The sequence below is a fragment of the Zea mays genome, chromosome 1 (genome assembly GCF_902167145.1).
Source record: "Zea mays cultivar B73 chromosome 1, Zm-B73-REFERENCE-NAM-5.0, whole genome shotgun sequence".
Taxonomy (NCBI): domain Eukaryota; kingdom Viridiplantae; phylum Streptophyta; class Magnoliopsida; order Poales; family Poaceae; genus Zea; species Zea mays.
This window is the reverse complement of record NC_050096.1, coordinates 184,213,463-184,221,143: the sequence shown is the minus strand read 5'-3', so window position 1 is coordinate 184,221,143 and position 7,681 is coordinate 184,213,463. Positions and strand designations below refer to the sequence as shown.

Sequence of the window (7,681 nt, the reverse complement as noted above, 5' to 3'; positions counted from 1 at the left end):
CGACAGTAGGGACCCACTGGTCAGCCATGTTTAACCATCACGCGGCCGTACTCAATCGCTGAAGGGCGGGACCCCTGTGTCAGCCCTGCGGTAATCCCTCGCATACTGGTTGTCTCACTGTCACGTGGGTCGGCCTTGTCAGCATCTCCTCCCAACGGCCTGACCGAGCTCGGCGGGTGGCCGCGTGCCATCCTCGCGGGGTGGTTGCGGCGCCACGACCTTCCGCGCGCCTATAAGGTTGAAGCAGTCCTCCCGGCTCTGTCTTTTCCTCACCCTACCTCCCTGCCCTCGCGACACCTTAATTTGGCTGCAGTGGGCTCGGTGCCAGAGGTTTAGCCGAGAAACCACGTCGTCGCACCTTCGCTGGCGATTGCCGCTGGTCTGCACCGTCCGGGTCGCTGCGACTGGCTTCGGGTGTTCACGGGTCACCGGGGGACACGTCGGGTGGATTGCCTCGCCATTGACCGGCCTACGGCTACCCAATTCCTCGTCGGAGTTCCGAAAAGCCTTTCGCCGCCCGTCATGCTCTGCGCCAATTCTGCCTCTGCGCGCGGTGAGATGACTTCCCCTTGCCTTGTCTTGTACTACACTTCTATTACGGTTAGGCAGGGATCACGTAGGGCTCCGTCGCTAACCAAATTGCTCGTCGGAGTTAGAATTTGAGTCCCTGCAACCCACCTCGCCGTGGCCAGGGCGTGTCCCAACATGGGGCCCATGTGGATAACCTTGTCGTGTTCGCCATAGGCTCTGCATCGTCTGAGCAATAGGGATTTGGGTTCGGTGTAGTCTTTCTTGGGTTCGCCTGACGCTGGTGAGTGCGCCGCCGCAAGGACGACCGGCGTGCGGTGTCTGGGTAGCGCAGGAGGAAGACGACCGTGGAGCGTGTGATCTGCATCGGATGGCTCCGGTTAGTCTGCAGGGTGAGAGTGTCCTAGCCGTTTATCTACCGACCGACGGTCTGGATCAACTCGCGCATAACATTTCGCTAGGGCATGATCTAGCCGTAGATTTTGGATCTTACGGTCGGCATCACATACCGGTTCGCTGGGTAATGAATCTAATCTGGCACGCCCGTATCTAATCCAACGGCCAATATTGCCCCGTACCCCTTCGTGGGCGCGGATTTGCATTTTGGCCCCTTTGTTTTTATATAACCAACCCGCCATCCATGTTCAACTATTCACTGTGTCTAGGAATTATTACCCCGGGGCCCCTGGACTCTCACTACACGACGGTTCACTTACAGCGACCTACGGTTGGTTGCTAAAACGACCTTCAGCGACCTACGGTTGGTCGCTAAAAACTTTTAGCGACCCATAAGGATGGTCGCTGTAAGTGCCGTCGCTAAAGGCTTTAGCGACCGACATCTTTTTAGCGACCGACCGTCCGTTGCTAATATTATATATTTAGCGACCAACCGTGGGTAGCTATACTATAGATTTAGCAACCAACCGTAAGTCGCCATACTATACATTTAGCAACCAACAGAAAGTCGCCCTTTTTACAGTTGTTATTAATAATAATATACATTTAATTAAGCACCACAAATCACAGAGTTTTATACACAAATCATAAAGACATACACAGTTAATCAGTATACCACAGTCATAGATCCATCACATAAACACAAAAGAACCACAATTATATATTCACAAAAGCATCACAATTATAATATCATTCATAACTAGATCACTAATGTTTCATATCACTCCAACTATTGTTCAAAAGCCCACAACTATATCACTCTAGCTGCTCCAGAGCCGATCAGTCACAAAAGCACCAAAGCTACACTAATGCTTCAAGCAGTTCAAAAGCCTTCAGACAACCACTCCAGCTTCTTGTATCCTCCTGTTTTAAGGTACAAGCTTTCTTTGTCCAGAACACCCTAGAAAAAAGTACATCAAATTAGTATATTGTTGCTGCATTTACAAATAAAAATACAATTTTGATGCCTTATCTACCTCCACTAGATGGTGTTGCAGCCTTATGCACCAACTTCAGCTGGTGCAATCAAGGTTAATCATCATTAAGTTGCTGGCTCATATAAATCTAAACATAAACAAGATAAGATATAAATAGAAATATACATATGAACTAATAACTCACTGGAAGGAACTTGAATGACTTCTTCATGACAACAAGCTAGCGTACTTCCAAGGCACCCTGAGCGTTGAACACTTGGACCACAAAACAAGAGTCTCATATTAATTATAGTATGAACTATGAGCAAAGTAAATTTCTAACAGCTATAGAAAAAATGAAAAATAAACTGGGCCGATATCCATCTAATAAGCCAATCAATATACATCCAAGAAATTATCAATGATTTTTTTGCATTAGATAATTTCTTTGACATGAGCCTCCTTCTCAGCTTCAACATAAATATAATTTTTAGATGATCCAATGCCACAACTGACTTTATCTGAAGGTTTGACTTATCAATGATTTTTTTGCATTAGACAAATTTGCAGTCTCTCTCATGTTCAATCTGAAGTCAGAATAAGCGCTAGTAGAGCTGAAGTAGGCCAATAAACATCCAAGAAATTTAATAAGATAAATCTTGAGCATACCTCACATTTGACCATCCATATAAATATAATTTTTAGATGATCCAATGCTATGATTGACTTTATCCCTACTCTTTGTTGGTTGAATTGTACCTTTTGTCTTCACTAGTCAAGAAAGAATCCCACTATTCAGAAGCATTTTGGCATGAACGGCATGAACGTGTTGGGCTTGGGAGCAACCTGCATCAGAGATTCAGAGGCCAGGCCGGCAGCCCATTCGATGGGTCAGTCAGTCAGTTCCCCCTTTCCACATGAGAACGTGGCGAATCAGGGGCAGAGAGAGACTCAGACCTCGAATCGGGAAGGGTCGAACTTGTCCGGGCAGGGGAAGTGGTCGGGGTTGTGGTGGCTGTTCCGGAACAGGGGCAACACCTTCCAGCCCTTGGGGATCAGGTACCCTGCAGCCAGCCAGCACAGGCACAGCGATGAGTTAGTCTATTCATTTCGGTTAGGATTAGGAAGTCGTCCCCCCGTCCAGTTCATCCGCAGCGCACGACAGGGACAGGGACAAGGAGCTCCAATCCAACGTGAAACGGTGGCTGTGCGCGGGGCCGTGACGCGACATCTCACCTTGGTACTCCACGTCCTCCACGGCCTCCCGGAAGGTGAAGGACAGGATGGACGCCACCCGCATCGTCTCCTGGATCGCACGGCTCGTCACCGATCTCCTCTAGTGTGGAGAAGTTGCGGCGGCCGGTGGGCTTTCCCTTGAACTTTCCCCTCCCCATGGCGGCGGCGAGCGAAGGGCGGGCGAGGCTGGTGCAGGTAGAGAGCGAGCTGGAAGGAGCGGAGGGCGGAGGGGTTCTGCGTGGGCGGTGATTGAACCGCAGAATGGGGCGGCTGCTGCTCAGCCTGCGGAGAATGAGGAGAGTTGAGGGGAGAGAGAAGAGGGAAGGGAGGCGGCGACGGCTGTGGCTGGGAGAGAAACCAGAGAGCGGCGGCTGCTAGGTTAGGTAGATGGGCTCCTAGTGGGCCTTAGGGTTAGGGAGGGTTTTATTTTTTTATTTATTTCGAAATGCATTTTTAAATTACTCAAAAATTCATAAAAATTTTATCAAATAAATAATAAACATTTGAATAAATTATTACGAATGCAAATAAATAATAAATATTTGAATAAAAATTTATTATCCTATTTATCGTAATAACTAAATTTATTATTTTTAGTTGATGTCTTTTATAGCGTTACAAGATTTGATAGTGATCCTTGCTCTATAGCGACCCACCGCTAGTCCTTGACGACATCTATAGCGACCAACCATAAGTTGTTAAATTTCTAGACTTTTAGCGACCAACCGATCGTTGCTACAAAAGGATTTAGCGACTGACTGTTGGTCCCTAACCTTTAGCAACCAACAGTTGGTACCTAATAAGGGTCGCTAAAGATCAACCGTCGTATAGTGTCTCTGGAAATTGATGCGAGGTCCAGACAGTGAATAATATTCATAAAATCAATTAGAAAACGAATTTTAGTATTGAATTAATTGCAGAAACTTGCTAATTTCATAGAAAATTCATATGAACTCCAAATTAACCCATACCAGTTTCTAAAATTTTGTAATATTATTGTCTATCACTTAGAGTCTCTGTTTTGTCATGAAAACAGTAAGAAAAATAATTTCTCACTTAATCCTATTTTAAGCACATAAAACCTTTGGAAATTCATATCTTAAAATCTATAACTCCAAAAATTATGATTCCTATACCTAGGATTTTATTTTAATGTGTAGATTATTATTATGTTTTTTGTTTATATGTTTGGTGTGATGTTAATTTTCTCTATACACTGTGCTTGTTCGTATTGTGGCGAGTAGAAGAACCTGTGACTGAGGATCCTGGTGCCCAGCAGATAGAAGTTGCTGAGCAGGAGCTCATTGAAGGCAAGTTGTGCCCTTGACCAATTTTATACCCAATAATGTTCTTCAATGTCATTTATTCATACATAGGTTTAATTTTGATGAGACCCAATAGGTCACCCTAGTCTGTTTATCCATTTTACCTTGTTTACCCCTGAATCACTTGGGTAGTTATGTTATTGCTTTACATGGTTTTGGGTTAATATTTCTTTATATCCATGTTCCAATTATTTTGGTTTTTTATTTATGTTCATGTCAAGATCATTAATGTTAATTGGAACATGGAGCTTAACTTGAGAAACACGTGCCACCATAAGGGAGGAATGGGACCCCTTGGCTAACTAATTAGGAAAAAGATAGTGGAAGACTACCTTACCTGAAAGGGGCAAGGACGGTAGGGGAGTTGCATGCAAGGAGGTTCTCGGGTTGATTTTGCTGCGATGGCAGTTAGACGAGGGATTCTTGCAAGTGCTCTTCCCATAAACTGTAGCGGGTTTTCGGAAGCTAGTGGAACTTTGTAAAGGCCTCGTAGTGGATCCCTAGCCATTCACCTCGGTAGTGTCTAAGGGTCTAGCTAACACTGGTAACATGGGAAACATGACTTGTGGGTAAAGGGTACAACCTCTGTAGAGTGTAAAACTGGTATACTAGCCGAGCTCACGGTCATGAGCAGCTCAGGACTCTCGCATGATTAATTTATGGAACTTAAATTCAATTTGTCATTTGCATTGTATGGGATTATTTATTAATTTTGTACTATTACTTTTATTAAGGTTTTGTATTTACTTACATCTAGTAACTGCTAATAAAATTTTGACCAACTAATTAAAAGCAATGCTCAGCTTTAACCCCTGTTGTTGATTAGCCTTACACATAACATGAACTCCCACCTTTGGTGAGTTCATGCCCACTGGTTTCCCCACAACTTGTTGAGCTATGATCATGTGTGAGCTCACCCTTGCTGTCTCACCCCCCACAGGAGAAGAACAGGTGGTTCAGGAGGAGCCACACATCGAGGAGTTTGATCTGATCTAGGTGTCGTTCCCCAGTTGACTTTATGGCGCCAAGGATGATCCTTAGTTCGTTTTATATTTATCTTTTATTTTGTAAGACTTCCGCATTGTAACAAGTACTCTGATGTTATTGTGACATTTATCTCTATACACTCTGTTATTATATATGTTGTCTTCTTTGGCGCATGTATGAGATGCATCCGGCTTTGTCCATTAAATCCGAGTGTGACATCGGGTTACGGGATTTTTCGCCTAGCCCTAATCTTACCCATACATGCCTGATCCAACGGCACGAACCCATCTCCCTCCCCATGCCCACCAGCAATGGCGCAGAGCATGTCCCCCGGTGGCGCTCCCGCCAGAGATCACCCTCCCAGCACGACGGCACCCAAATCTTGCTGTTCATTTGAGGGGATTTTCCCTTTATTTTCCTTAAAAAGAAATGAACAAAACATGTGGTCAGCCAACTGGGCCACTACAAGTCCTGGTGGCCGAGCGGCCCAGCTGGCAGAGAGGCATTGCCTGGGCATTTCGATGCCTTCACGTGAGACCGTAGGAGGGGGCGGGCAGAAGGCCGAGCAAACGGCTGGGCGGCGGCGGCAACCGCTGCTCCGTTCTCTCTGGCTTCCTCGTTCCACGACTGCAGATCGCTCCCCTCTTCTCGGTAACAGTCTCTCGTTCGGCTCCTTAAGTGGATCCCCTTCCCCTGTACTCTCTCTAAGGGAAACGCAGAAACAGAGGGCTCTACGGTTCCATCCTATCCACTGTTCCATCGAGAAATCCTTCGATCTACTCGATTCCGGGTGTCCTGGTCTCGTCTGTATCGTCGGCTGTCTGTTGTTCTCGGTGGTGGTGGTGTGGTGCTGTTGATGCCGTGCCTTGGTGCTGCTCGTTGATTCTCTGGTCTCTGTCCACCGTGGCCTGGTGCTTGGGCTTCCTGCTGCGCGGTGTTCCTCTTCTCAGGCTGGTGCCGTGGACGTCTCCCTCGGCTCCGGCAGCGGCTCTAGTATCTCCGTCAACCTCCCGCCGTGTAGGCCCGGACGTGGGCGGCGGAATTGGTTTTCTGGGACAGAACCTTGTGTTCGCTGAGCTGGTCTTCCCACGTAGACAATCTACGTGCTGTGAGTTATTCGTTGTCTCACTTTATTTACTATTTAATTTTGTGCAATCTGCTAGTATTAAATACTTGGGTGTGATTGCACTGTTATGGGCGGATTTGTGTGCTCGATGATGATAGCGGTGTAGTGAGACAACGTGACAGTCTGGGTTTTAGTGTATTATCATTTTCAGCATTGATATTATTTGTGCCTAATTAAATCTCTTTGTTGAGGCTGTTTACCTATGTTAAATTCTGTTAATTTATTTAGTACACAACTCCTTTCTATCATTATTTATATTTGATTATTAGGCTTATTATATCTGATCTAAAACCCTGATTTGGTAAGATTAGACTGTCACGTTAGTCAAGGATCTCTGATCACCTATTAGCGTTGGAGGGCTGTTTATTACAGCAACCCGCTATTTTGAGAGCAATATTTTAAGATAAACAATCATGTTTATTAGTTTAATCTGCCTTCTTCATCTGCAAGCCATGTTTAATTATGAAATGGATCTGAGTAGCTATTTTACATGTTTACATGTTCTAGAATTGCTACTGTTCATTGCTGCATTAATTACATATGTCATTTGTCAGAGTTATATGCTTGTTTTATTCGGAATTAGATTATTTAATTTATTTAAATATATTGGAAGCATGTCACTTATTTCTATAATATTACAACAATCCAGAAAATCAATCCCTATTATGGCCTCCAGTTCTGATGTCATTAAGCCTGAACCGTTCGACGGCGCAAGCTTTAAACGCTGGCAGATTAAGACTCGCATGTGGCTCACTGACCTAAAATTATTTTGGGTAGTGACGTCGGCTGTTCCCCAGGCTGCATCAGATGATTCTGATGATGCAGCGAAAGCCGCCGCACTAGCGGAGAAGGCCAAGTGGGATGAAGCCAATGAGGCATGCTTGTCTCGTCTGCTGAACGTCTTGTCGAACCGCTTATTTGACGTGTACTCTGGTTTTACCTCCGCTAAGGGTCTATGGACTGAACTTGAGAACGAGTTCTCTGAAGTTGACAATGGCAATGAGTCATTCACAACGGAAAACTACCTCAACTATAAAATGGTTGAGGGAAGGTCTGTTATGGAGCAGCTACAGGAGATTCAACTCCTTGTTAGGGACTTGGTCCAA

The 7,681-nt window shown here is 45.3% G+C and overlaps 2 long non-coding RNA genes across 2 annotated transcripts; both read right to left on the bottom strand.

Annotated features, from left to right (window-relative positions):
* Window positions 1–1,625: 1,625 nt before the first annotated feature.
* LOC103640969 (uncharacterized) lies at window positions 1,626–2,225 on the bottom strand. Its single transcript, XR_559968.4, has 3 exons — window positions 2,107–2,225; window positions 1,962–2,001; window positions 1,626–1,885 (listed from the first exon to the last, which is right to left on the bottom strand). It is a non-coding gene; the product is annotated as an uncharacterized lncRNA (long non-coding RNA).
* Window positions 2,226–2,452: 227 nt separating this feature from the next.
* On the bottom strand, window positions 2,453–2,653 carry LOC103640961 (uncharacterized). The gene is made up of 2 exons (XR_002266782.1): window positions 2,571–2,653; window positions 2,453–2,488 (listed from the first exon to the last, which is right to left on the bottom strand). It is a non-coding gene; the product is annotated as an uncharacterized lncRNA (long non-coding RNA).
* Window positions 2,654–7,681: the final 5,028 nt, after the last annotated feature.